Below are 10,212 nucleotides of genomic sequence, written 5' to 3'. Positions count from 1 at the left end.
GGTCCTTTCGACAGGGTCACCGACCGGTCAAGGTAAAAGGTGACGTCATTAAACGGAACGGGTAAACACGGGGACCGGTTTTATGATCTGTGTTCTGGACCAGATATTGAACAGAGATTTATCTTGGATGTGATGTATTATAAATCTCGGAGTTGCGCTCAACGTCGGGATGGGGAAATCGAGGTTATCACGGTTGGGGGATGTGGCTTTCGGGGGTTAAAAGGAGGAACCGACAAACGAGATAGATGCAGAAACCAAAAAAAAAGTTGTGTGCCTGGGATCTGCGTTCATGGGCGGTGTTCGCACTGGATGTGTATGTGTAAGTGTGTGTTATGCGTGCGTACATGTGTGAGTGTGAGAGGGGGGAAAAAGTCCTTCTACACACGTACACATGAATGTAAATCTTTCGTTTGACTGTTACGTCGTGGGGAGCCGAACCAATAGTGTCACTGCTCCTCCATATGGTCCTCGTTAAAACCGTGTCTGTGTAACTCTGTGGCAAGTATCCACATAACAAGATTTACCCTGGATGGCTTCACTTACACACATGGATGTGTGCACAGGCGGTCCAACATGCATTCACGGCACACACACACATACACCGTACAAAAATACATAAAAGCATACAAGCATACATACAAGCATACATACATACATACATACATACTGTACATGCATACATACAAGCATACATACATACATGCATACATACATACATACATACATACATACATACATACTGTACATGCATACATACAAGCATACATACATACATGCATACATACATACATACAAACATACAAACATATATACATTCATTCTGTACAAGCTTACTATACATACATACATGTAGTCTCTGAGGACAAGGAGGGATGTAAAATGACGCTATTGGTCAAATGGTGCCTCTGCCAGCACACCACCCAAGGGAGCTTTAATTCACCTCTGTTGACTTTTGAGTGAGTGGCCATAATCTCCTCGCATTGATTTAATAGCACCTTATAGGACTTTTCATTAGCTCAAGCATGAACAAAATGGTCGCCCTGTTGTAAGAAAATCTAAAAAATGGAAATACGCGCATATTGAATGACAGCATTTGATCGCTGACCAGGGTTTCAGGCAGCGTGGGATATGCGGGGTACTTCCAAAGGTGAAAGCAAGCAACTAACACAATCATATAGTAATTCCGATCGTTGTTCCCGGTGTGAACAATCTTAAAAAACTGTTTGCGTCAGTGTCTGGGTGCGTGTACCTGCCTACCAGAACCAGGCGAAGATGTATTGACTACAACATCATACAAACATACAGTACGGTACACACACACACACACACACACACTTCTTTGTGTATATTCTCCTTGCCCTGCTGCGGTTCAGCGACACAGGTGGAGGCTTGACCTAAAATCCAGGCTCAGAGTGATGAATGACTTCTATCTTGCTGATGTTTGCAAGCCGTGCACGTGCGGGTGCGCACAAGCGTGCACTGCAGCCCGACCTACATTCTGTCGCTCGTTGGGATAACATAAGGATCGTGAACTTGCCTTTCGGATAGAAGAAGCGTACATTTTGTGGGTTGTCGAGTTTGATTCATGATTTGAATCTACTTTCCCTTAAAGAGGACAACTTAATTAGATCCGTTTTTTTTAAAGGGGTGAAAACATACCATACAAAATAATGTAATTGTTTTATATGTAATAGGTCTTTCAAAAGCCCTTTCAAAATACATGACCTAACCAATGCTTCCAATGCAAAACAAATGTATGGCGATGAGCCACCCCCCTCTCATATTTATGGACGCCAAAAAAAATGTTGGCGCATTGTGATTTAACATTTTTGCCCACTGGAGGGAGTGCTAGTCTATCATAACGCATTCAAAACAAATGTTGAATGCCCAATTGGGGCCAAGTGTCAGTCATGTGCTTCCCTAAGAGCTGTTCATCTTATAAACGCAGGTCCAGCGTTGATTCTAGTCCTCGCTATTTCTAAGCCTAACATTCTTTTATCACGAGAAAGAGGTTTTCCTCTGGACACCCTTTTTTCCCCCGCAAACCTCTCGCTCTGCGTCGGTCCGTCGTTCTGACGGCGCCGATGGATGGAGGCAGTAGTCGGGCACCGTGTCGCCATGGCAGCGGGGCGACGGACGAGATTTTTTTTGGTTAGGGATCTATTTTTCGTACGGAACATCTGTGTCAAAACGGGCTGCGCCTGCACCCTCCCTCCCTGGGCCGTGCACGCTCCTTTGTCTCCCCGGCTACTTCCATCGAAGGGAGCTGGGGGGCACCAGAGGCTGCGGGAAGGGAACACAGCTCTGGTCTTTCACTCTCCCTACTGTATTTCAACCCCCCTCCCAATTGCACACACACACACACACACACACGCACGCACGCACGCACGCACGCACGCACGTATGCATGCATGCGCGCGGGCATGCACACGCACGGCTTTGTGCAGCTAAACCCCCCCCTCCGTGTCGCATAAATTAGAGACCCCAAAATTAGAGAAAGTGGAGGAGGGTGTGAAGAACAGGGGGCGGGGCCTGGTGGTGGCGGCGGGGTCCGGTTTCATTCAGCGGCATCCTGCGGCCCCTACCGCTGGATGCTGAGAGAGGGGGAGAGAGGGAGGGAGAGAGAGAGAGACACACACACAGACAGAGAGAGAGACAGCGAGAGAGAGAGACAGAGAGAGACAGAGAGAGAGAGACAGAGAGAGAGAGAGAGAGACAGAGAGAGAGACAGGGGGGATCAGTGAAGGAACAGCCAAGGAGCTGTGAGCGCTGCGGACGGACAATTCCAGGATCTGCCTTCATCTTCATTATTATTATTATTATTATTATTATTATTATTATTATTATTATTATTTATATTTTGAACATTTTTTTTTTAAACGGAGGATACTATGTGAAACCCAGTGCCGCCGGTCAGAAGGTTTCATTCAACGTTTCCATTTATTTATTTATTTTTTTGGGGAGGGTGGTGGTGGTGGCGGCGGGGTGGTGTGGGGGGGGGGAGGTGTGATGAATCGTCTCACCGCGCGTCCCCGGAGGAATCAGCCAGACGGTGCGCATACCGATCAGGTCCTGGAGAGATAATTCGGAGCAGTGTGGACCGGGTCCGACGCATGTAAGTGACCACCGCACCCTTCCCTCCGCGCTCTCACTCGGTGGCGCCGCCGGCTCGGAACCGTTCTTCAGGGGGGTGGCAGACGCCGGGGTCCGCGTCCGATGGGCAGGATCCCGCGTCACACCTCCCGTCCGCGCCGCGGGGGGGGGTGGGGGGGCTCGATCACAATGGGGACGTGGTGTCACCGTACCAGGGGATCCCGAGATCCGCAGTAAGAGCATGCGGGTTATTGATCGCTGCATGAGACCGACCCAGTACAGCTGCAGCGATGGAGGAGGCTGGGGGTCTTGTTTCGTGCTGTGATGGGGATCCTTACTGCGGTTGAAGTAACGTACAGTGCTTGGCAATAGGATGCGGTCCGGGTTTTTTTTTTGTTTTTTTGCCGTCTGGGATGTAAGGTATGGGCCTAGTGGGAGACTCCGGCGGATGACGTCTCGACAGAAGAGGCAGGTAGGTCGGTGTCCTCCCATGGGGGGGGTGTGCAGGTGGTGGAGGGGGTGGGTGGTGGTGGTGCCCACCTTGGAGTCCACCTTAAATTGCATTGGTCCAGTGTGCTTTGGACCGATTCCCCACTGAAACGGGAGAGTGCTGTGAACTATTGGGAGATGGGGAGAAGCCCCACGCTCTTGAGCGTGCTTGAGTCCGGCAGTTTAAAGTGGTAATCCGTGAGATTGTTCCATTTAAAAATGTCCCATAGTTGATACTTTTTTTTTTTTTAGCCGACGTTCATTGAAGAAACAGCCGTCGAATGTATTCGTCGGCTGTCGAGCACGTGCGCAGCCACGGTAGATGCTGTTTCCGTCGTTGGCGGCGGGCTGCTCCGCCTTTACCCGGCGAAAAAGGCAAGCCGGGGTGAATTTAACGAGTTGGTCAATCGGAAGGAGGCTTAGCTTTTCTAGAAAAGGCTAAACCCTACGGATGTTGAAAGGAAAAGAAAAACGCTTCAAACGGGATCCAGGGATTTAGTGGTGTGATCCAACCCGGGATGTATTTACATGTCCCGGCGCTGTGGAGGCCTGGACGGAGAGTGTCCATGGCGCCTGTAAGCGGGGTGGACTCCTTGCATTATCACACTCTCGCCTAACACCGCCCGCGCATTCGGCACAGTCCTCCGCCTCCGACCCGCGTACACACTCCACACAACCGGAGAGGAAACGGTCCCTTGCTCGCATGACACATGCGACTTTATAACAGGAACCATATGGATTAGTGTGGGCGTGGCCGTGGTGGAGCGGAGCCCATGTTTATATTGGACGACTTCTAATTGCTTACCCAAGCTGCTTAGAGGAAACAGGTTCTAAGTTACACGTCGTATTGAATATTTAAGAATAAATGTATAAGTAGAGTAACCATCACGCCACCCGGTGGTGTTTGACGCTCGGCCACGGGTGCTTCTTCTCATTATCGCAGCGTCTTGAAAATGGCGTCGTTTACAGTGATCCACCGTCTTCTCGCGGGTCAGGAACGAACAGGATCTTCGGGACCAGGTGCATTCACACCTACGCCGTTTGGCCCAAGTTGTCCACAACTCTGGGTGCGACTCCCCCCCCCGGTTAGATGAGTTTGTTTGGAGAAGCGAGACCGATGCCGTTCCGACCGAGGTTGCAGGAACGCGAGAGGGTCCAAAAACAGCATGCCATGGCAAACGACACGATTTCCAGGGCTCAAAACAAAGCGCGATGCAGCCAGAGTCCGGGGGGGTTGGAAACGACTCCCGGGCGAGCGAAACAGATACCGAGTCGCAAACGGCCCAAAGTCGAAGGGTTTTGACCGTTGACCCAAAATTACACGCCGACCTCGTTGAAGCTACCGAGGAGGGCGCTCCGTCGGAAAGGAGGACGAGTTCTGCGCTCCCCACGATTCAGCTGGGAAAATATGTCGAGTTGGAAATTCATTCTAATCGCTCACCAAAAATAATAATCTCTTCTACGCGATACCTATTGGCTCCTTGGGCTCTGTCTATTTTCTGTTTGTGCAAACGTAAACAGATCCATTTCTTCCAGCGTTACGCAGGGAACCGATATTTGGGTTCGACGCTCGCCCGGCGCCCCGCTTTGAGCGGAACACCACGCTCGATTATTGTCGTTGGTAGGCGGGGTTCAATTGAAATGAGGACTTAGATAATCCTGCTTAAATGAATCCAGAATTTAAAAAAAGAGACGTTGCTTCATTTAAGATGAATGAGTTGTAGACTAGGAAGTCCTAGAATAAGGTGATGAAGGACTAGTCAGCTCCTTTTGGTCTTGGTGCCGGTCTTAGTATAGATAATCCATTTCCTCTATTGTCAAGGTCGACCTGGAGCCCCCCACGCCCATTAATCCAAAAATAATTGGAGCTTCACTTAGACGGAGATTAGCTCTGATCTTCCTTCTGGAAATCAGATTTTTTTTTTGAAAACCAAGACTAAGGCTAAATCCGAAACTATTTTAATCCATGACTGAGAAAGGCCATTTCACTGAGTGCAGATTAAAAATTGGATTTAGTCTGAGATTTGCCCCCATCTTAGACCCGAAGCGCCCCAAAATGAAAGCTCGATGGCATGTTGCCTAAACTGGTATTGCGCGGTCGTCTTGCATCGTGAACCGCGGTAGAGAGTCCTGGGATAAATGCACCGACATGTGGCGCCTTCTCAACCGCACAGAGCCATGTCTTTTTCATTTATTTATTTTTGTCTTCATAAATCTCGCCACATAGAAGCTGATATCCACTGCAGTTTTATCTCGTGCTCAACACAATCTTCCGTATGAACGTTCATATTTCATTGCTCTCAATAACAAACACTCTGAGGGGTCCGGCCGTTGCAATCCTTGCGCAATACCGGCCGTCTCTTTTTTATTATAACGAAAAGTTATATTAAAAAAATATAAGCATATATATATTTATATATATATTCACGAGAAGTATAATCGCATTGTCTATCCGCCACCCGCGTTGACATTGACCTACTGCTTGTAGAAACCGCTGTCCCATTTGTGGTTTGGGACAAAACCCACATAAGAGGAAACACTTTTTTTTTTTGACTCAGCTCAAGATTTATTGTGGTCCCCTTAATTTATTTTCTTCCCCCCCCCCCCCCCCCAAACTATAAAACAACCTCCCTCCCTCCCTCGCAAGGCGGCCCTCTATTAAAAAATAAATAAATAAATAAATGAAGCAAACAGGAACGGTTAAACACAAACACCAACTGTTTACACGGGGTGTAACGAAACAGTGGAAGACGGACTTGCCTCCTGATCTTCCAACTCTTTCACTCGTCGCGGCCGAATTCGGAGCGAGTCCGGCTGCGTCCGAACGCTGTTTTGTTCTTTCTTTCTCTCTTTCCTTTCTTTCCTCGTTGTTTGGCTTTTCTTTTTCTTCCGTGGGAATTCGAAGTCTGAGGACAAACGTAGGAAAGTGACTCAGCGTCCTGTCTCCCTGTACCCCTACTTTCTGTCTTGTCCACAAAACCCCAACTGCCCAAACACACACACACACACACACACACACACACACACACACACACACATGCACGCACAGGTCTTAGTGTGCACCGTGCGTGCCCGTTTATAAACACAACACAACACAACACACACACACACACACACACACACACACACACACACACACACACACACACACACACACACACACACACGCACACACACACACACACACACACACGGATAACAGCTCTATTCCCATACGCATGACATGCATATTATAATGGTGACTGTGCCATATACACACACACACACACACACACACACGCACGTGCGCACATGGATCCACGCCCGCACAGGTCTTAGTATGCATGCGTGCCTGTTTATAAACAAAACACAACACACACACACACACACATGGATAACAGCTCTATTCCCATCCACATGACACGCATATTTTAACGGTGACTGTGCCATATTCATACACACACACACATACGCACACACGCGCATGCACACGCACACGCACACGCACACTCACACACACACACATAGATAACAGCAGTATTCCCATCCATATGACATGCATATTATATTGGTGACTGTGCCATAAACACACACACACACACACACACACACACACACACACACACACACACACACACACACACACACACACACACACACAGCAGTATTCCCATACACATGACATGCATATTATAATGGTGACGCTGCCATATACACACCCACACACACACACTCTTGAATGGGTACCAGATGTCAGCGGTCTTTTAAGTCATAATGCGGAATGGCACATATGAGATTGTTTTGCTGTGGCTGCACAAGTAGCTTGTGGAAATATTGTTGATTCCCATCTTTTACCCATCTCACACAGAGGCTGAGGCAGGCGTGATGTGTTTTGGCGCTTTGGTTAAACTTCTTGGACCAAGACCCCTACTTTGAAATTGGCTCGGTTTAAATTTCCAAATCGAGGATATTTGCAAGAGTTTAAAGGGGCAACAGACGACCTTTTTGCTCCTACTTATCATTATGAAGTATGTATGTCTATTGCGGCGCAACCAAAATAAATACAATTTAACTCAAATTGAGACGATTTCAATTGAAATCTTCAGTGAACGCGCTTCTTTCTTCCATTTCTCCTACCGTTAACTGCAGCCCCGGGAGGCCGTTGGTTGCCACGGTGCTGGAACCACTTAATCGACCACCTTCTTATGCGCCATGATATTCATAAATACAATTTAATAACTCTGGAATGTGTGTGTCGGTGTGTATAATCTGCTCTCACCCGTGTGGTAATCTAGTAAATACCTTCAATGCCGCTGTTTGCAATTTCACAGAATCAAAAAAAACCCCAAAAAAACCCCCCCCGCCGATTTAACACCAGTGATGTGGGCTGTACGCCTCTTGACTTCCTACGTCGGAGGTAATGTTTATCTGCTGCTCTGGAGAAGATATTACCACGCTGCGCGACTGACTCAGCCAATCAGAGGAAATTGCTTGGACTAGGCTGTCAGACGCAGACTGATTGACCGGCTGGGGCTCCGAGACGTCGTAATTCCACGTTTTCGTGTGTTCTGAGGCCCAGTTCTGATGTGGCCACGGTCGACGGTACACACTCACACACGCACACACACACGCACGCACACACACACACGCACACACAGCGTTTTTTTTTCCAGGCTGCAACACCGCGTGTCTAATATCTGCAGCCGTAGATCTCGCCGATCGGGTCAACTTAGCAGGGGAAAGAGACGAGAGGCACCGGCGCAGCGCCGCGAAACAAAGCCTTGGAAACGGCAACAAACAACCTTTCTCGGCGTAAGCCGTTGAAAGGCTACCTTTGGATCAGTTTAGTCACACTTCGAAAAGAATTGGCGGCCCGGCCCGGTTAGGCTTGGCCTTTCTCCACCTTGTGATTAGGATCAGGGATAATGACCGCTGGAGTTGTTATGTTCCTGGAGGAAGCCCCAGATTTCGCGTCCTGTCCCAGCCGGCGTGTTTTGCCCCAGAGCCCCGCCTCCCGTCGGGGGCTCCTCCGGGGTGAGCCGGACCTCCGACACCGGCGCAGGGGCTGGATCTCCTCCGGCTCTGGATTTCTCATTATTGCGGGAGGCTTTAAAAAGACGTGGTTTCGTGTGGTTGCGCATGTGTGCGCCGCACATGTGCTCGCCCTCCCGTGCAACGTAGCGCGGTTACCGGCGGTTACGTAAGGTGACTTATGCAGACGTCTCTGTCAGATCTGTCGGATGAAGGGCGAGGCCTGTAATTCGGCGTGGACACGTATCATCAATTACAAGAGAAGCCAGAAGACATGACATGGGTCCCTATATGCGCCCGTTTCCCTGTAACGATTTTCGATGTCAATTAATAATGCGGGAGGATGAACGTTTCAGAGGGCTCCGGGCGGGGATGAGTGACGCGTTGGGTAACTGAAGCCCGTCTTTGTGTGTTTGATGGTGGAGGCGGGTGTCTGAACTCCGAGGCGAGTGTGAGACTGCGAGAGGCCCGTCTGTGGGGCCGTGTCTCATGTGTTTTTAATGATGTAACCGAGAGGATCTGAGCTCCCGGCAACTTCAAACGCTTGCCGGGGGAGACGAGGGCGGCATGTAGAGCATCGCGGCGCAGGTAGCGCGACAAGCCATGCAAGTCAAAGGGTTCACATTTCTGGCTGACTGGAACTTGTAGATGTGTACAGTCAGAGCACTAGGGGTGGCCCCGCAATACATTGCGATGCTTCCTCTTGTGATCGATGCTCTTTTTAAAAACTAATTGCAGCCGTCGCTACAATTTTGACAATCTGTCTATCAATCTATCCATCAAGGGCTTACTGCACTCAGTTATGCACCGATCAGCCACAACATTAAAACCACCTGCCTATTATTGTGTAGGCTCCCGCCCGTGACACCGAAACAGCTCTGACCCGTGGAGGCATGGACTCCACAAGACCTCTGAAGGTGTCCTGTGGTATCTGGCACCAAGACTTCAGCAGCAGATCCTTTAAATCCTGTCCTGAAAACGCGATTCATCGGACCAGGCCCCATCTTCCGCTGCTCCATGGTCCCAGTTCTGACAGGGGTCAGCATGGACACTCTGACCGGCTACGCAGCCCCGTACGCAGCAAGCTGCGATGCACTGTGTGTTCTGACACCTTTCTATCATAGCAGCATTAACTTTTTCAACAATTTGTGGTACAGTAGCTCTTCTGTGGGATTGAACCAGACGGACTAGACTTCGCTCACCACGTGCATCATTGAGCCTTGGGCGCCCATGACCCTGTCGCCGGTTCACCGGTTGTCCTTCCTTGGACCACTTTTGGTAGGTACTAACCACTGCATACCGGGAACACCCTACAAGACCTGCCGTTTTGGAGAAGCTCTGACCCAGTCGTCTAGCCATCGCTATTTGGTCCTTGTCAAAGTGGCTCAGATCCTTACGCTTGCCCATTTTTCCTGCTTCGGACACACAAGTTCATCATTAGAAACACATGAGACATGGCCCCACACAACTTCAAGAACTGACTGTTCACTTGCTGCCTAATATATCCCACCCCTTGATAGGTGCCGTTGGAACCAGATGAACAAGGTAATTCACTTCAGCTGTCACTGGTTTTAATGTTATGGATGATCGCTGTATCTAAAATACAATTAGACTGCGAAA

At 49.2% G+C, this 10,212-nt stretch overlaps 1 protein-coding gene across 1 annotated transcript in view; it reads left to right on the top strand.

The window, feature by feature from the left end:
* The first annotated feature begins 3,044 nt into the window (after nucleotides 1–3,044).
* The window catches only part of dchs1b (dachsous cadherin-related 1b), a 96,621-nt gene continuing 89,453 nt past the window's right edge, over nucleotides 3,045–10,212 (top strand). The window contains exon 1 of the mRNA XM_080014259.1: nucleotides 3,045–3,115. The gene's annotated coding sequence lies outside the window, so the exon portion shown is untranslated. The remainder of the gene's footprint in view (nucleotides 3,116–10,212) is intronic.

The sequence above is a fragment of the Zeus faber genome, assembly GCF_960531495.2.
Source record: "Zeus faber genome assembly, chromosome: 14".
NCBI classification, from domain to species: domain Eukaryota; kingdom Metazoa; phylum Chordata; class Actinopteri; order Zeiformes; family Zeidae; genus Zeus; species Zeus faber.
Note: the sequence above shows the minus strand (reverse complement) of the source record. Positions and strands in the feature narration are given on the sequence as shown.